Here is a 21,326-nt window from a genome sequence, read left to right as displayed (position 1 = left end):
TTATCTTGATGAAGTCCCAAAAGTTCATTTTTGCTTTTGTTTCACTAGCCTTTGGAGATGTAACTTGAAAGAAGTTGCCGTGGCCAATGTCAAAGAGGTTACTGCCTACATTCTCCTCTAGGATTTTGATGGGTTCCTGTCTCACACTGAGGTCTTTCATCCATTTTGAGTTTATCTTTTTGTATGGTGTAAGAGAATGGTCAAGTTTCATTCTTCTTTTTAGAGCTGTCCAATTTTCCCTGCACCGTTTTTTGAAGAGACTGTCTTTTTTCCACTGCATATTTTTTCCTGCTTTGTGGAAGATTATTTGACCATAGAGTTAAGGGTCCCCATCTGGCCTCTCTATTCTGTTCCGTTGGTCTATATGTCTATTTTCATGCCAGTACCATGCTGTCTTGGTGATCACTGCTTTGTAATATAGCTTGAAATCGGGCAACATGATGCCCCCAGCTTTGTTTTTATTTTTCAACATTTCCTTGGTGATTTGGGGTCTTTTCTGATCCCATACAAATATTAGGATTGTTTGTTTCAGCACTTTGAAAAATGTCATTGGAATTTTGATTGGGATGGCATTGAAGGTATAGATTGCTCTGGGTAGCATAGACATTTTAACAATGTTTATTCTTCTGATCCATGAGCATGGAATGTTTTTCCATATTTTTGTGTCTGCTTCAATTACTTTCATGAGTGTTCTGTAGTTCCTGGAGTATAGATCCTTTACCTCTTTGGTTAGGTTTATTCTGAGGTATCTTATGGTTTTTGGTGCTATTGTAAATGGAATCATTTCTCTAATTTCTCTTTCTACAGTTGCATTGTTAGTGTATAAGAAAGCAACTGATTGTTGTGCATTGATTTTGTATCCTGCCACATTACTGAATTGCTGTATGAGTTCTGGTAATTTGGAGGTGGAGTCTTTTGGGTTTTCCACATAAAGTATCATGTCATCTGTGAAAAGAAGGAGTTTGACTTCTTCTTGGCCAATTTGAATACCTTTTATTTCTTTTTGTTGTCTGATTGCTGTTGCTAGGACTTCTAGTACTATGTAGAACAATAGTGGCAAGAGTGGGCATCCTTGATGTGTTCCTCATCTTAAGGGAAAGGCTCTCAGCTTTTCCCCATTGAGGATGATATTCATTGTGGGTTTTTCATAGATGAATTTTATGAACGTGAGGAATGTTCCCTCTATCCCTATACTCTGTAGAGTTTTAATCAGGAAAGGACGCTGTATTTTGTCAAATGCTTTTTTGCATCAATTGAGAGGACCATATGGTTCTTCTCTCTCCTCTTATTAATGTGTTCTATCACATTGATTGATTTGTGAATGTTGAAGCACTCTTGCATCCTGGGGATAAATCCTACTTGGTTGTGGTGGATGATCCTTTTAATGTATTGTTGGATCCTATTAGCTAGGATTTTGTTGAGGATTTTGGAATCCATATTCATCAGGGATATCAGTCTGAAATTCTCCTTTTTGATGAGGTCTTTGCCTGGTTTGGGGATTAAAGTAATGCTGGCCTCCTAGAATGAGTCTGGAAGCTTTCCTTCTGTTTCTATTTTTTGAAACAGCTTCAGTAGAATAGGTATTATTTCTTCCCTGAATGTTTGGTAGAATTCCCCAGGGAATCCATCAGGCCCTGGACTCTTGTTCTTTGGGAGGTTTTTTTTCTTTCTCTTTTTTTAATTTTTTAATTTTAATTTTTTAAAATTTTATTATGTTATGTTAATCACCATACATTACATCATTGGTTTTTGGTGTAGTGTTCCATGATTCATTGTTTGCATATAACACCCAGTGCTCCATTCAATACGTGCCTTCTTTAATACCCATCACCAGGCTAACCCATCCCCCCAGCCCCCTCCCCTCTAGAACCCTCAGTTTGTTTCTCAGAGTCCATAGCCTCTCATGGTTTGTCTACCCCACCGATTTCCCCCCCTACAAATGTAGTGATCCGAAGGGGTACGTGCACCTCGATGTTTTTGGCAGGTTTTTGATCACTGCTTCAATCTCCTTACTGGTTATTGGCCTATTCAGGTTGTCAGTTTCTTCCTGTTTCAGACGTGGGAGTTTATAGGATTCCAGGAAGGCATCCATTTCTTCCAGGTTGCTTAATTTATTGACATGTAGTTGTTGATAATAATTTCTAATAATTGTTTCTATTTCCTTGGTGTTAGTCGTGATCTCTCCCCTTTTGTTCATAATTTTAATAATTTGGATCCTTTGTCTTTTCTTTTGGATAAGTCTGGCTGGTGGTTTATCAGTCTTATTAATTCTTTCAAAGAACCAGCTTCTAGTTTCTTTGATCTGATCTACTGTGTTTCTGGTTTCTAATTCATTGATCTCTGTTCTAATCTTAATTATTTCTCTTCTCATGTGTGGCTTAGGCATCATTTGTTGCTTTTTCTCCAGTTTTTTAAGGTGTAGAGTTAGTTGGTGAATTTGTGATTTTTCTATTTTTTTGAGTGAGGCTTGGATGGCTATGTATTTCCCCCTTAGGACCGCCTTTGTAGTATCCCATAGGTTTTGGAGTGATGTGTTTTCATTCTCATTGGTTTCTATGAATTGTTTAAGTTCTTCTTTGATTTTCTGGTTGACCCAAACATTATTGAGCAGAGTGGTCTTTAGATTCCACGTGTTTGAATTTCTTCCAAATTTTTTCTTGTGATTGAGTTCCAGTTTTAAAGCATTATGGTCTGAGAATATGCAGGGAATAATCTCAATCTTTTGGTATTGGTTGAGACCTGATTTGTGGCCCAGTATGTGGTCTATTCTGGAGAAAGTTCCATATGCGCTTGAGAAGAATGCATATTCTGTTGTTTAGGGTGGAATGTTCTGTATATATCTATGAGGTCCATCTGGTCCAGTGTATCATTCAAAGGTATTGTTTCTTTGTTGATTTTCTGCTTAGATGAGCTGTCTGTTGCTGAGAGTGTAGTATTGAGGTCTCGTACAATTAACGTATTGTTATCAATATGACTCTTTATTTTGGTTAACAGTTGGCTTATGTAGATGGCTGCTCCCATGTTGGGGGCATAGATATTTACAATTGTTAGATCTTCTTGTTGGATAGACCCTTTAAGAATGATATAGTGTCCTTCTGTGTCTTCAGCTACAGTCTTTAGCTTCAAATATAAATTGTCTGATATAAGAATTGCTACCCTGGCTTTCTTTTGAGGTCCATTGGCATGGAAGATGTTTCTGTCTGTTTCTGTCTATGCTGCTATAAACTGCAGCATCCTGGGTTGTGCACCCCTCAGCAGTACTCCCAGTCTTTGCCTCCAGGTCAGGGCATGTCTCTGCCCTTTGTGCTTCTAAAACCGCCAGCTGCCCCCAGTTCATACATGGGGCCCCTCTCTGGGTTTCTCTCTGGGGGGCTGCCCTAAAGTCCTTTCCTCATCGCTGTTGCTAGCGATCTGCTAGTCTGTGCTCAGTCCCCAGTATGGGAGGCACTTGATCACCGGTAGTGTATGATTCCTATGGCTCGGCTCCCCCTCCTTCCATTTATCCTCCGATATCTGCCCGCGGAATCATGGCTCCCTGCTTCCTATCTCGAAACCAACTGTTTGCGATATTCTGTTTGTAGAAATCCAGGTCTATCTTCTTACATCTCAGGCTGATTTCGTGGGTGTTCAAAGTGGTCCTGTAGATATCCAGCACAATTCTGGGGACTGGTTGGAATAGGGTCCCCTACTCTTCCACCATCTTTTTGCCCCTCCTATAACTGGCATTTTAAATGTTTATAACATTTAAGAGAATTTAACATATTAGAGTGTTGGAGATTTTATTAGATTAAAATTTACAGTTTAAAAATATACAACTGATTTTAGATTTGTGATTTCAGTATAAAATATGTAAATGAGTTTGGCCAAGATCCTAAACTATACTGAGATAATCAAAATAATTTGAGTAACTGTGTAAGTTTAATTTACTAGATTCTCAAAAGTTATTTTTAAGCACTTGGAAAAGTTTTGCTTGTTAAGTCATATATTTGAAGAATATAAAAATAAAGTAAAATTATTAAATTTTAAGTAGACTTAAATGAATTATAATTAGGCTATAAATAAAACTTCTTTGAGGGAAGTTTAGTTTGAGTTAAAGAAAAGGTGAAGATTATTATTTTTTATTAGATTAATAAATGGAATAACACTATTTGTACATTGAAATTATGAGTAAACAATGTTTCCATATTTTTCTTTAATATCTTGAATATTAATTTTATTTTTTTATTTTTTATTATTTTTAAAGATTTTATTTGTTTATTCGACAGAGAGAGACACACAGTGAGAAAGGAAACACAAGCAGGGGGAGTGGGAGAGGGAGAAGCTGGCTTCCTGCCGAGCAGAGAGCCTGATGCAGGACCTGAGCCGAAGGCAGACGCTTAATGACTGAGCCACCCAGGCGCCCCTTGAATATTAATTTTAAACCTAAGAAACTATAAATAGTACTAAGAATAAAACAATCATGAACATCATGCCATTCATTTTGACACTATGCTGTGGCATAAAATTTCATTATGAAACGAGTGTATGAAACCTGGCTACTGGAGGCTTTGTGTTCTTACCTTCCTAGCAATATCAATTAGTCAAAGACTCTGAGAGATGCTATTGTCAGACTCTGTCAGTTTTTTCCTTTAAAGAAGTTTTGAATATCAAAGCACACCCAGTTCCAGCACCTCATTTTTAGCAGCTTTACAGATTTTGTTTTCTTTTTTTTAAATTTAATTTTATTATGTTATGTTAGTCACCATACAATACATCATGAGTTTTTGATGTGGTGATCCACAATTCATTGTTTTCATATGACATCCAGTGCTCCATGCAGTATGTGCCCTCCTTAATACCCATCACTGGGCTAATCCATCCCCCCACCCCCTCCCCTCTAGAACCCTCAGTTTGTTTCTCAGAGTCCATAGGTCCATAGTCTCTCATGGTTCATCTCTCCCTCCGATTTCCGCGCCCTTCATTTTTCCCTTCCTTCTCCTAATGTCCTCCATGCTATTCCTTATGTTCCACAAATAAGTGAAACCATATGGTAATTGACAGATCTTATTTTCTTGACTCTAAATGTGGGAACAACTGCTGTTTGAAAAGTTATACTTTAGGGCCTTATTGCCCTGTGGCAAGATCTCTATTCTTTATGCTCCCTAAAGTGTAATTTTGAAGGAATATACAGCTTTCTGAAGTGACATTGTCAAATTTACAAGATTATCTTTTTTTGTGAGACAAGAAAAATTATTTTACTTTTTTGTATATTGCGTATGAAATAGACATTTGACGTTTCTACAAAGGGAACAACAGGAAGTCTATGGTATCAACATAAATTAGAATTTACAGAGTAGTGAGTTCAGACACATTTCTGTTACTTGTGATTCATAAGCTGCCAAAGATGCCACTTAGTGAGTTTGGAAAATAATCTGCATTGAAATTCTGTGTTATATTTCTGCTTTCTGAATTAACTAATTCTGTGACTAATAGTAAGTTACTTTATCTGCAACTTTTGCTATAGCTCTGAAATGCATTATTTAGACCAACGATCAGCATGGTGTCTTTCTGTATAATCCTTTGTAATTCTTGAAACTCGGGTTTATATAACTATTTTAACTTGTTATAGATGGTTTCAAAATTCAGCAAGACATGCATCATTTACGTAATGATAGCTTTCTTTGTTCTCTGTTTTATTTGTTTGTTTGCATTTAGTTTTCCTTTTCCTGCTAACTAATTGTTATATCTTCTCTGGCCTTTCTCTCTGGTGAAGAGGTAAGCTAAGGAAGGAGTCTTGGTTTGGGCCATGGAATGGAAAACCCTCTGGTCAAGGATTGGACATTTGACTTTGGTCATGAGACATGTTTTTGATCAAATTAATTAGTTAGCTTGGATTCATTTTGAAAGAAAAGGAATAATCACAATGCATTTATACAGATTCCTGAGGGAAGTATATTTCTTTCTACTTCCTATTTGCCCAAGAATTTTATAAATGCTACATAATCATAGATTAAAGAATTACAGCAATGAAACTTTTACAGTCAGAGTCATTATAACACAGTATGCTAAAAAAAGAATTTTTTAGTTTTATTTATTTATTTTTTTGGTCAGTGAATTGCATGCTTCTTTGTCTTTGTATCCCATCTTCCAATATGGTGCCTGGTATGAGACAATCTGTAAACACTGGATGAACCAATGAATGAATGAATCACCATTTTCTATTTAACTATTGTCACATAACAGGTTGCTCCAAAATTTACTGGCTTAAGCCAATTATAGAGATTTATTATCTTGAACAGTTTCTGTGGGTCATGAATTTGGGGTTGGTGTAGCTGGGTGAATTCTAGCTCAGTCTCATGAGGTTACAGTTAACATTTCTGGATCTCTTCTTAGGACTGCTTGTGTGTGCTCATGTCATAGAAGCTGGCTTCTTGTAGAGCACATGATCTCAAAGAGATCAAGGCATAAGCTTTAATATATTTTATCATTTAACCTTGGAAGTCACACAAAATCATTTCCATAATATCCAGTAGTTTAAACAAGCCAGTCCTACTTATTGTGGGAGGGCATCACAAAAGGACATGAATACCAGGAGACAGGGATTATTGGGGGCCATTTTGGAGGCTGGTTAATACATATTAAAGACATTTTATATTGGATGAAAGTTTTCATATTTATTAAGTCATTTTCTCATTTGTTTAGATCTTTCATGTTAGAATGAGGCAATAATGGCACAAGGTAAATTAGCCAATTCATTATGCTCATTGGGATCAAGAAGTATATTCTCAACAAACTCTGGAAATATGGAGCAAGCTGAAGAATGATGTTAACAAATGTGTATTTATTTAACTTTTCCTGGCTGTTTTCTGAAACTCTTGCTGTAAAGTCCTGTGCATATCCTGATGCAGTATAAAATGTGAAGCATCCTTATCAATCTGAGATTTGCCTAGTTAAAGCCTGAGCTTTCATGGGAAGGAAACAACCTCAGTTAACATCAGTAAATCCCTTTAGCTTTAAGTGCAAGAAGTCAATCACAGAAAAATCACAAAGCATAAAGTACACATAAAATAACACTGCCAGTCTGATCTCTTAGGAAAAACAAGCAATGAAAAGGAAAGATGCTTTCTGAAAGCATGCACAACCTCTCCTGGCAAAACAAAAGCCAAAACAAATTACAGTGTGTGTTTACACTAGAATTGCTGTTACCTTAAGAAAATTCAAGGCAATTTTCCATAAAAATAAGGTCATCACATCCCAGAGTAAGAACAGTCACTAAATTGAGGCCAACCTTATTCAAAAATACAGTAGAGTGGGGTGTGGGGAAGACCAAACTCTGAAATTTAAGAAACCACACAATTAAAAATTACATTTTCTGTGCTTTTGACTTTTGTTTCTTTTGGAAATTTTTTCCTCTGGATTTTCTTTTTTGACTTTTTTTGATTTTTAATGAGAGTACATATGTCCCTTTCTGTTCAAGAAGAGTTAGCTAGGTGGTAATAGTGATGTATTCTCAATAATTTATAGTAGTAAAGTATTCAAAATGGAGAATGTTATTGTTTTCCCTGTTTAGCCAGTTCTGATTTTTGTTTGAAGAAATCTTCCGTCACAGATGGGAAGGGAGAAAAGAGCTCCCAGCTATTTTTTTTTTCCTTTTATGTGCCAGGCACTGTGTGAAATAGTCTACTTTTATTACTCCATTTAATCTCCACAACAGACTGATGAAGGATAATCTGAGATGCAAAGGGGTTGAGGAAGCTGAAAATTGGAGGTAGTATTGCTTGTGGTTAGTAGCTAAGAAGGGGCAGAGCCAGAATTTTGTCTGACTGTGAAGCTATTTCTACTACTCTGTTTTTGTCTCCCAGGGGAAATACAAGGTTCAAGAAATCTTCCATTTTAACATCAACTAAAGACAGGTGTAAGGCTGTCAGGTTATTTTACCAGGAACTGTAGAACTTACAGAGTTAGAGAACTAGAAGATGGTGACCAAATAACACCATATTCCTTTAAAAATGAACAAAAATATCAGTTTCTGAATAATTATCTACTTCAAAAAATAATAAAGATTTTTCTTAAGTAAATACAATTATATTTTCAATGACATACAGGTATGATGGCAGATCCTAAGTTAATTGTTTTGCTCTTCACTTTCCTTTTCCTAATGCCACACATTTTAGTTTGGCATAATTGCATTAAAACCATTTGACCAGAAATACTTTCTGGCATTGCACTAGATTTGTGTTTAATTCTGTACCAATTTCTGTTGACCTCTCTCTCATCAACCATCCCCTTAAATCTAGCTTGAACAGCTTCTTGAGTCTTGTAGGAAATTAGGTAATGCCCACCACACTAATACATATCAACCATTGAAATGACAGCTGTATTAATTTCTTGCGGGTAACATGCATAAGGGGAAAAGGTATTTAAAAAACATTGTTAAAAAATACTCTAGATTTCTCTTAGTGCAATACCCTACTTTCATGAAATAATTGTGCATAAACACAAATACCTATTACATTCAGGCCATGCACTGGGATTTGACAACCCTCTTTCAGTTTCTTGCTCCAATGTTTGATAGTTCTGTCATGAAGTTCTTTATTTAGTGGCTTTAGTTTCAAGGTACTCAAGTCCTCCTAAGCTCTTTTCAATCTTTTGTTTGGTTTCTAGTGATCAATCCACATGTATTTTATCCTTCAGTCTAAGTGATTCATTGTTCAATTAACATTTCTTGCCTTCTATAAATTATTCCTCAATTAAGCTTAGTGTAGGGTAATTGGTTTAACCTGTGGCAGCTTCCTCCCATCTGCATTACTGCAGAGACTCACTGTCCGAGAAGCTCTGGTGTTCTTGATACCAAGTGCATTTCAAATGCACTTTTTCTTCCAATGACATGCTATTGAGGTCAGAGGAAAAGTTACACACTCATTTAAGGACAGTATGGGGCTATTAACACAGCATTTTCAGTTCTTCTCAAACTCTATATGAAACTTCATGAATTTATGTGACACTTTGTCATACAGAGTACAGACAGCTTTATTACCACCGTCATCCTCATCATTATTACAGATCATTGCTGTGTCTGTTGATGATTCTTCTTGTGTTTAATAACTTCAGAATATCAACATCATCTTTTTATGAAATGGCCAATCAAAGACTGAAAGAAGGAAACAAAACTTGGCAGAAGTCTTTTGATGTCTCTGCAGGATATGCATATATGTATGTACAAATATAACTTAGATGAGGGAATACACAAATAGAATAAGGAAAACTTATCTTCCTGTTGTTATAATTAGAAGTTCATCCTCTTGCTAGAGAGTATGGTGTAATGAGGTGGAGGAATCGGACAAAGAGTCAGGAGAACTGATTTTTAGGTCAAATTTGTTACCACTTACTTCAGTGCTTCTCAGTTTTTAAGTGCATTATAAATCGTGTGGGAGTTTTGTTAAACTACATTCTCTTTTGGTAATTCTGGGGTAAGGACTAAGATTGCGAATTTCCTACATTAAAATCTTAGGTGATGTTGATACTGGTCTACATTTTGTGTAATAAGAACTTGCTTAACTAACTTTGAAGAAGTCTGTCATTCTTTCTGAGTTTTTTTTTTTTTTATTCACAAAGTAAAATGGTTGGACTGACAAGTGTGCAAGGGACCTTGTCAATCTTACAATGTTTTGAATAGCATAAGCCCTCTGTACCTCTTTTAAGATATATTAAACTCTATCCTTTGATGATTCTGTCATAAATTTACTTAAGAGAATTTGTTCCCGTAATTCTTTCCATGTCCCTGATGAAGTTTGAATCACAGTTAATGAAATATTTGAAATTAATGAAAGCTTTTCTTTTTATAATTAAACTATAAACCATAACTTCCTCTTACAGAGACATACTAAGAAAATAATTGCATATCTATACAACAAATGCTTTGTATGTACATATCATCTTTAATTCTAAGAATATGATACTTATCTGTGAATACATATATATATATTTACTGAAAACTGTAAGGATATATATGCCCATGCACATATAAGAGTAAATAAATGGGGGGGGGTAGAAGGGTAGCATAGGAAATCCTGAACTCACTTCCTTCCAAGAATGCACCAAATCTACAGCTACATATGAATCATTTCCCTTTGAAAAAGATCTGAGAACTGGATAACTCTTCTCCACAAAAAAGAAAGATTAAAAAACAAAAGAAGGAAGATTAACTAAAACTACAATAATTAGTTTGGGATATATAGAATAAAAAGATGTAAAAAGTGATATCAAAAACATAAAACATGAAGGAGGAGTAGAAATGTAGAGTTTTGGAATGTGTTCAACTTTAAATTGCTATCAAAGACTATCATATACCTCTAGGGTGATATATGTGAACCTCATGGTAACCACAAAGCAAAACCTTAATGAGAAAAGAAACTAAACAACACTAAAGAAAGTTATGAAGCTATAGGAAAGAGGGAAAGAAAAGAAAGAGGAACAAAAACAGCCAGAAAACAGTTTACAAAATGGCAGTAAGCATATACCTATAAATAATAACTTTAAATGTAAATGGACTAAATTTATAAATATATATGCATAATATAGGAGCACCAATATATATAAAGCAAATATTAACAGACCTAAAGGGAAAAATTAACAGAAATACAATAATAGCAGGAGATTTTAACACCCCATTTATATCAATGAATAGATCATTCAGACAGAAAATCAGTAAAGGACATTGGCCTTAAATGACACATTAGACCAGATGGGCTTAATAGATACATATAGAACATTACATCAAAAAGCATCAGAACATACATTCTTCTCAAGTACATGTGGAATATTCTCTAGGATAGATCACATGTTAGAACACACAAAAAAATCTCAGGAAATTCAAGGAGACTGAGAGCATATCATGCATCTTTTCCAGCCATAATGGTATGAAATCAATTACAAGAAAAAAAAAAACTAGAAAAACTACAAATACATAAGAATTAAACAACATGTTACTGAACAACTACTGGTCATAGAAGATATCAAAGGTGAAATCAAATGCCTAAGGAAAAATGAAAACAGAAATATGACAAATCAAACTCTATGGGACACAGCAAAAGTGGTTCTAGGAGGGAAATTATAGCAGTGCAGGCCTGCCTCAAGAAACAAGAGAAGTCGCAAACAATTTAAATTTACATCTAAAGGAAGTAGAAAAAGAAGAACAAGCAAAGCCCGAAGTTCATAGAAGGAAGGATATAATAAAGATCAGAGCAGAATTAAATGAAATAGAGATTAAAAATACAGTAGAAAAGATCAATGAAACTAAGATCTGGTTCTTTGAAAAGATAAAATTGACAAACCTTTAGCTGTATTCACTAAGTAAAAAGGGGGAGGGCTCAAATAAAATCAGAAATGAAAAAGGAGAAGTTGCAATTGATAGGAAGAAAATACAAAGAATCATCATAACTACTATGAGCAGTTATATGCCAACAAATTGGACAACCTGGAAGAAATGGGTAAATTTCTAGAAATTTATAATCTTCCAAGACTGAATCATGAAATAGAAAATCTGAATAGTCTTATTATGAACAAGGAGGTTGAATCAGTAATTAAAAACCTCCCAACAAGCAAAAGTCCAGGACCAGATGACTTCATTGGTGAATCTACCAAATATTCAAAGATTTAATAATGTTCTTCTCAAACTCTTCCAAAGAATTGAGGAGGAGGGAAAGATTCCAAACTCATTTTTTTTAAAAGATTTTTATTTGAGAGAGAAAGAGAGAGAGAACAAGTGGATGGGAGGGGCAGAAGGAGAAGAAGAAGCTGACTCTTCACTGAGCAGGGAGCCCAATGTGGGGCTTGACCCCAGGACCTTGAGATCATAACCTGAACTGAAGACAGATGCTTAACTGAATGAGCCACCCAGGTGCCCTGATTCCAAACTCATTTTATGAGGCCAGCATTACCCTGGTACCAAAACCAGACAAGGACACTAAAAGAAAAGAAAGTTACAGGCCAATATTCCTGACCAACAAAATCCTCAACAAAATATTAGCAAACCAGATCCAACAATACATTAAAAGGATCTTTCACCATGATCCAATAGGATTCATTCCAGGGATACAAGGATGGTTCAATGTCAGCAAATTTATCAGTGTGATATACCACATTAACAAATGAAAGATAAAAATCATATGATCTTTTCAATAGATGAAGAAAAGCATTTGACAGAATTCAATCTCCATTTATGATAAAAACTCTCAGTAAAGTGGGTACAGAGGGAACATACCTCATTATAATCAAGGTCATACATAACAAACCCACAGCTTATATACTCACTGCTGAAAAGCTAACATCTTTTCTTCTAAGATCAGGAATAAGAGAAGGTGCCCACTCTCCCCGCTTTTATTCAACATAGTATTGGAAGTCCTAGCCGTAGCATTTAGGCAAGAAAAAGAAATAAAAGGCATACGAATTGGAAGAGATGTAAAAGTTTTACTGTTTGCAGATGACATGATACTATATATAGGAAACTCTAAAGACTCCAACCAAAATCTGTTAGGACTGCTAAATGAACTCAATATAGTTGTAAGATATAAAATTAATATACAAAAATCAGTTGTGTTTCTATCCACTAATAACCAACTGTCAGAAAGAAGAATCAAGGAAACCTATTTATAATCACATCAAAAATACCTAAGAATAAATTTAATCAAGGAGGTGAAAGACCTCTACATTGAGAACTATAAGATATTGGTAAAGGAAACTGAAGATACAAATAAGTGGAAAGATACTCTGTGCTCATGGAGTGGGAGAATTAATATTATTAAAATTCCATATTATCCAAAGCAATCTACATATTCAGTGCAATCCCTATCAAAATCGCAATGACATTTTTCACAGAACTAGAACAAATGATTCTAAAATTTGTATGGAACCACAAAAGACCCTGAATAGCCAAAAGAGTCTTGAGAAAGAAGACAAAGCTGGAGGTATCATGTGCCCTTATTTTAAACTATACTGCAAAGCTATAGTAATCAAAACAGTATGGTTTTGACATAAAAACAGATGCATAGGTCAGTGGAACAGAATAGAAAGCCCTGAAAAGAACCCATGCATATATGATTAATTAGTCTATGACAAAGGAGGAAAGAATATACAATGGGGAAAGGACAGTCTCTTCAATAAATGATGCTGAGAAAACCGGACAGCCACATACAAAAGAACGAAACTAGACTATTGTGTTACAGTATACATAAAAGTCAACTAAAAATGGGTTAAAGACTTGAATAAGACTTAAAAAATAAGGCCTGAAACTATAAATCTTCTAGAAGAAAACAGGCAATAAGCTGTCTTAGTGATTTTTCTTTTTTTTGGATTGGTCTCCCCAGGCAAGGGAAACAAAAGCCAAAGCAAGCAAATGGGACTATGTCAAATTTAAAAGCTTTGACACAGAGAGGGAAACCCATCAACAAAAAGAAAAGGCAATGTACTGAATTAGAGAAGATACATGCAAATCATATATCTGATAAGTGGTTAATATCCAAAATATATAAAGTACTCATACAACTCAATAACAACAACAACAACAACAAAAATCTCAATACTTTCCAAAGTATTTTTTGTCGGTTGCTTCCATGGGATTAAAAAATGGGCAGTCTCAATAGACACTTTTTTCCTAAAAGAGACATACAGATGGCTAACAGGCACGTGAAAAGATGCTCAACATCACTAAGCATCAGAGAAATACAGATCAAACCATAATGAGCTATCACCTTACATGTATCAGAATGGCTTTTATCAAAAAGATAAATAACAGGTGTTGCCAAGGATGTAGAGAAAAAGAAATCCTGTGCGCTGTTGGTGGGAATGTAAATTGGTGCAGACCCTATGGAAAACAGGAAATTTCTCAAAAAATTAAAAATAGAGCTACCTTATGATCCAATAATTCCACTACTTGGTATCTATCCAAAGAAGACAAAAAACACTAATTTGAAAATATGTATGCCACCTCTATGTTCGTTGCAACATTATTTATGATACAAGATACAGAAACAATCTAAGTGTACATTGGTGGATGAATGGATAAAAAAGATGGGGTATATATATTGAATGGAATACTACTCAGCAATAAAAAGAATGACATCTTGCCATTTGTGACAACATGGATGGACATTGAAGGTATTATATGCAGTGAGATAAGATAGAGAAGGACAAATAATGGCATGATTTTACTTACATGTAGAAGCTAAAAAATAAAACAAACAAAACAAAACCAGACTAGTAGATACAGAGAATAGATTGGTGTTTGCCAGAAGAGAGGTTATTGGTGGGGGGATGAAGTGGGTGAAGAGGATCAAGATGTACAAACTTCCAGTTATAAAATAAATAAGTCTTGGGAATGCAATACACAGCGAGAGGAATGTAGTCAGGAACATTATATGAGCTATGTAAGATAACAGTATCTAGACTTATTGTGGTGACCATTTCAGATGTATACAAATGTCAAATCACTGTGTTGTACACCTGAAATTAATATAATATTGTATGCCAATTCTAGCCCAACAAATTTTTAAGAGAATGTAAGTAAATATAAATGTGTATGAACATTTGATGTTTGTTTGTTATTTTGAACATCTTTTTATGGAAAGCTTCACAAGTGTAAAAATGCAAATGAACATACATACCAATCACCAAACTTTCAAAATATATATATTAAAAATTTTTTTTATTAATATATAATGTTTGTTTCAGGGGTACAGGTCTGTGATTCATCAGTCTTACACAATGCACAGTGCTCACCATAGTACATACCCTCCCGAGTGTCCATCACCCAGCCACCCCATCCCTCCCACCCCCCTCCACTCCAGCAATCCTCACAAACTTTAAAAAAAATTAATATTTTTACTGGTTTTTTAAATCTGTGCCGTATTCTTCTGCCAACTCACTTTTTAAGAGGATTTGATTATTTTAAAGTAAATGCCAAATATAATTAGTGAATTTTTCTAAATACAACATTATTTTAATAACATTTACTACAACATTAAAAATCAAAAAGATTGTTGCTCTTTCAAGACTGCACTTTATTTGTGTGTGTGTAATTCTGTAAACAAAGTTGCATAAATCCAGTGGTGTCCTGGTAGATGTTTGCCAACTGGCTCTCTGAAAACAACAAAACAGAAGATAGCACAAACCATTGGTTTGCTGCCTTTACAGTTTCTCTGGTATAAATACTTCCACCATGACTAGTTTGAAGCCAGCAATTTGACAGTAAGAACGTGGATTTGAAAAGAGGTGGTTGTAACAGTTCTTTGGAGCCAGAATAAGCTGACTCCAGCACACTGTATAAATCTGCTTATTTAATTACATGGTTTAGGCACATAAATATATATTTGCCTCTGTAACTCAAACTAATATTTGAGTCTTGGGTCATTTTAAATGTGGAATGGGTAACTTATTTCTGTAAATATTTTAATTTATGTCAACAAGTTATCAAAGTATTTCTGTCAATTTTCCTGCATGGGAGGTATGGAATATGCTAGGAGTAATGATTTCTTAATTTGATTAAACAACATCATACATCCCTGTCATGGCACCATGTACCAATGGACACTCAAAAATTTGTTCAATCAACAAATGAAATGTTGCATTATGTAAATGAAGTTATAATTATGCAAAAATATATTTTCTCTTTCACATATCATTGAGGCCAGAGAATTGAGTGTTTTATTTAAAATAATACTCTCAAGCTATATAGGTGATTTATATTCAAAATTTAAAATACCTGGGGCCATTCTGTTCTCAGGCATGTGAGTCATCTAAAATCAAGAGATGGAAATCCGGGGAGTGCAATATTAAATAATGCGTGAGTGATGTAATTTTATTGTGGATCTCATTAGTACAATGCTGCAGGAGATGGTAATGTTAAAAAAAATAAAACTTTCTTTTCTTAGACACCATTTTTCAGCATCATCACATTTAGAGTCAATTTTCAGACAACCTGATGGGAAATCATATGAAGTTATAATGTAGTATAGACAGTTGCTATTCTGTGGATCAGAAGGAAAATCATGAATCTCATTTCTTATTCAAGCTTCAGTCTCTTTCTCTCTTTTTCCCTTCTTTTTAATCTTCTGCAACAAATAATTTCAAATCTCTTCAACCTAATAAAATGTAAATTACCTCTTGGGTTCACAGTTATTAGAGCAGTTTTATTAGCTCTTGCACTGTGCAGCATTCTTGTAAGGAACTGGGTTATATAAATAATCATCTTTTTCCTTATCTCCTGGCTTCCATCTATAATTGATGGTTTACATCACCTTATCTTACAGACAGCCATTTCTTCATAAACAAATATGTGATCTGGTGCAGATGTGCCTGAGTGTCCTAAAAAGCCAATATATCAATTTTGCTGCATTTTAAAGCCTATAATTTCATGCCTAACACTTGGCATTGTAACCATGGTATCTGCAGTTAGATGTCGGATCCAGAAACATCAAATAGAAAGATTATTTCTTGAGTTTGTTATATACAGTCAGAACTATAAAGGGGACAAATTGTGAGAACAGGTAAGAAGACTGTGTATAATATTTTTTCATATTTTTAAAAATATTCAACTTAGGGAATTTGTTATTTGAAATCCTTACCAGAGAAAAATAGTTACAATCAAGTTAGTGTATTCTATATATGATCCTCAGTTTTTATAGTTTCTCTTCAAATAAAAATATTTTAAAAATATATTAGCTGGGCGGCGCCTGCGTGGCTCAGTCAGTTAAACGTCTGCCTTCGGCTCAGGTTATGATCCCAGGGTCCTGCGATGGAGCCCCATGTGGGGCTCTCTGCTCAGTGGGGAGCCTGATTCTTCCTCTCCCTCTGCCACTCTCTCACTCTCTCGCTTGCTTTCTTTCAAATAAATAAATAAAATCTTTAAAAATTATATTAGCTGAATTTTCCCATGTGAGGAATAACTGAGCTGTATTTCTAATTTGTAAATTTTGAAACATGTAAACATATAGATATAAAATTTTTGAAATAACTTTTTCTAGATGTCAAAACATTTTTAAAAAATCTTACTATTTTGATTAGATTCTGTGGTAGACATCTGTTTGTAATTTTTCCTGCTCAGCATCTGTTTTCCTTTTCTGACAACTTTCTGGTCTACCTTTAGGAATGTTTTCCACTCACTGGGTACAGTTTTGGTGGAGAATTAATCAAGGTACTCTGCCTACAGTTAACAGAAACTAGAAGAGTTCTTGCAAACTCCTTTAGCCAAATACCTCATGTTAATTAACTGCTCTACCCTCCCTCCCCACAATTAAACTTGTGGGGTAGGCAGTGCTGTATTCTAATCTTGAGCATTAAGACTTTCTCAGGAATTATGAATATTACTTTATATAAGAGATTAAAAGAGAGACTGATTTGTTGTTGCTGTTCATTCGCTTGTTTCCTGTCTTTTCCTAGTTGAGGCTTGAGTTTTAATTTTTAAAATCACCAAAAGATCCATTAAAGGATTTAACTAAAATAGATGCAGTTTACTCAAGAGGAGATTTAACTACATTTTTAGGGAGCAGAAAAAAGCTGCCTTGTGATTTAAAATAATTCTGACGATTTCTTTTTCTCTCTCCATTTTATATTATGGATGGATATTACAATAGAAAAGATGGTGTTTTTCTGTCCTGGATCACAGGTGTCTGACACTGCCATCTGGAGATAATATCTTTCTGGAGACCATTATGAAGTAAGATATCTTGGAGCAATTCCAGGATGCTGTGGAACTGTATAGGGTCAGAGGCTGGGACCGTGAGAGCTGTATTGAACCAGGCTTACTGGTTAACTGACATACTCATGGGCTCTGTTCTCTGAAACCCTATATGAACCATGTGATTCTGGGAAAAAAGGACACCTATTCTTTAAGACTGATGATATTATTCATTGGAGAGAAAAAGCTTTTGCTTTTCCTTGGTTTGGTTTTGTGAAGAATGGCTAAAAGTTCTGCATTCTAAGCTCTTCTTCATTCAGACCAAGGACAAGGAATATTCTTGTTGCACCTTGGATAAGTCACTTAACCTGGACCTTAATTTCTTTACCTGTAATAAAATCCAGGCTCATTACCCATATAACAATGTGGTTAGTTACCCCATGAGTTAAAGCACTTTGCATTTTCTAGTTAAAATGAAATATGTAGTATAATTAAACAATAATACAATGATGATTAATCATTTTTCACAATTTAATTATGCAATGTGTATGATTAATCATTGTAATTTAAAGGGTATAATAAGCAAGCAGAATAATTATGTATAATGGAACATGAGGTGTAGGTTAAAAGGTATATATTAAAATTACTCATAAGTATCCTGGAAAAAATTATTAAATGATATCACTGAATATGCCTTTAATGAAATTAGTCTCAGGGCTTTATATGTAAAAGACAGGCATTTCTTTCCCTTTGCACCAGGCAAGGAAGCTTTCCCTTGTTTTCTCTATCTTCCTTTTCCAGCTGAGTGTATATTTTTAAGTGCTCCTTATTTTTTATTCAAGTCTTCTAAAAAGGGAACAGAAAGAGATCTGAGATTTTTGGAAGGACAGACAGGGTCAGCTCTCCTTGTAGAATCTTTAATGCTATTCTTCATTTGAACAAACTATTTAAATACAGACAGCTTCCATCATACCAACACCTCATCTTTAATTGCCTGAAGTTTGGGCGAGTTTATCCATGCAATGTCAAGAAAAGGTTAGTTTTTTTTTTAATTTATTTCAGCAAAAGGAATGTGTTACATAAGAGGAGGTAACCCAAAATTTCCTGTGGTTCTTGCTGCTTGATACCAAAAGAGGCAATTACTAACTTTTTCCTCTGTAGTGGTAATATAGGAGAAAAGATACAGAATTAAGTCTACCTGAGATTTTTAGCCTATTTCAGGAAATAACATCTTTAATAACATCTTTCAATGGGAAAAGACATTCCGGGTTCTAGACAAATGACTGAGTTTCATTTTGAAATACAACTTAGTGTAAATTAGAGCCTAGCTATTCTAAAACATAGACCACCAGGATCACCATGTTATGGCAGAGATAATAAAAAGATGCAAATAACATTTTTCTTCTTTAATATCCTAGAATCCATGTTAGGTAAATTAAGAGCAGTGTTTGATTAAATAACTAAATAAACAAACAAAAAACATTTTGAAAACCAAGTGTCTCCCATCCAAGTGTCATTAGTTATGCCTTTAGGGAATGATTCCTCAATCCCACACTTATAAATAACTCTCAGCAACATCAACAGGAATTAAGCATGTCTCTGGAGAAGCACATAAGCAATCTGAGGTGACAGGACCCTAGCTGGGTCTTGCTACTATGAGTCATGCTAAAGCAAAGTGTCAGGCAGTGCAGCAGAGGTAAGAATACTGGGTAAGAACACACAATGTATCTGTTGAGAGCTATTAGAATGGCTTCTTGGAGAAGTGGTCATATGGAGTGAGAAGGAGAGGAAAGGAAAAAGGAACTGAAAAAGATGAAAAGATGCAGCCAAAACAGGTTCCACTGTACACCAAGAGGCAGTTGCATTGGGCTACAGAGAATTTATTGATCTCTCCATTTATTTCTGCTCACCTTGCCATTGGGAGTCTTTTAATAAAAACAGAGGAGCTTATGAAGCCATTCTCTTTGTTTGGCAGGGACCCGTTTGGTCCTAATCATTTTTGACCTATTATGTATCTAGAGAAAGATGGGCCCATTATTGTATGCTGAGGGAATATAAGACATAGATGGGAATTGCTAAATTAATACTGTAAACCTTACCTGCTATGGAAGTCCAGAGCAAATTGCCACCTAAGCAAGCTTCACTCTGCAAATGGAACTTAGTTGAACCTTGAAGGAAATCTTTTACTTAGACTACAGGATTAGGAGAGTGTACCATGGAGATTAATATTGAATATTAATAAAGGTCTGAAGGCATAATATGTAGGCCAAGTCAAGGAGATAATGAGCTGATCATTTTGGTGTAGCAAAGGAATTCTGGACAAGAAACTGGTATTTCTTGTGTTGGACTAGAGTTGGTTACTCTTAGCTTTTCCAAATTCCATTGTCCTCCTAGTCTTAATGGCGTACCCTCTGAAATTATAAAGGTAAGCTAGCAAGTGAATGGATTTCATTCATTCATTCACTCATTCATTCATTCAGTTTGGACTATGTGGTGGTCTGTTTTATATGTGTCATTTTGACTAGGCTAGTGCCCATTTATTCAATTAAACACTAATCTTGGTGTTGCTGTGAAGGCATTTTGTAGATGTGATTAAAGTTTATAATGAGTTAACAGTAATTAAGGAAGACTGTCCTAGGTAATCTGGGCAGGCCTAATTCAATTAGTTGAAAAGCCTTAAGAGCAGAACTATGGCTTCCCAGAGGATGAAGAAATTCTGCCTCCAGATAGCGGCTTACGCTGGTGCCTGAGAATTCCAGCCTATCCTTCATAATGGTCAGTTTCAGAATTACAATGTACCCAGCCAGGTCTACAATCATGTAAGACAATTCCTTGCAATAAATCTTTAATATATATCTCATACTGGTTCTATTTCCTTTTTTTGGACCCTGACTGACATAAGATGCCGTAACAAATAGATTTGAGGGGGAAGGTGTAATGGGAATGTTTTAGTAGGAAATGTTTTAGCAGGAAGATGTTATGTGAAAAGTGGGGCTTTAATAAACAATGACTAAATCTAGTGATAGTGCACAAGGGGAGTGTGTGTTGGAGGTAACCTGACTGGAATGTTGAACTAACTCAGTGAGAAGTTTGAGACTCGGTTTTATAGGACTGGACGTGAAGGGGATTCCTGCTGAAATAAGGGACCTGAGGAATCAGAGTAACAATTGAAGTTAAGTCTGTTGAAAAAAATCTGATTGAAAAAACTCTGATCTGGAGATGCCAAATCCAAATACACCCAGGGTAGGGCTCTTGGTAGCAGATGTTTTGAAGCCAGATGAGATGTGATCTAGGCTAGATCAGAGGTGGAAAGAGCCACTGATGATGGGTGTTGTTCCAGGAAGATTCAGATTGGCTTAAAGAGCCCAGGGCAGGATGAGATTCAAAGTACTAAGACAGCTTAGGATGCCATAGCAATATGTCATAATAGAAATAACATACAGTTCAATTAAGGCAGTGTTGAGAATGGAAAAGAATGGGATAGAGGAAAGTGACTTTAAAAAAAGAAAACAAGTCCTATTTGCAGGAGAATTACAAGAATAGAAGGAAAGGGAAGCAATGTGCTCCCCAAATTACAAAGTGTTTAACATGTGAGACCAAATGTGCACAGATACACACTTCTGTATGACTCTGAGCAGTGTTCTGCAGTAATTCAAATATTCTAATATCCTTTCCC

This window comes from Eumetopias jubatus, unplaced genomic scaffold (assembly GCF_037043125.1).
Source record: "Eumetopias jubatus isolate StellerSeaLion01/CBP00866 unplaced genomic scaffold, mEumJub1_p1.0 scaffold_4, whole genome shotgun sequence".
Taxonomy (NCBI): domain Eukaryota; kingdom Metazoa; phylum Chordata; class Mammalia; order Carnivora; family Otariidae; genus Eumetopias; species Eumetopias jubatus.
Note: the sequence above shows the minus strand (reverse complement) of the source record.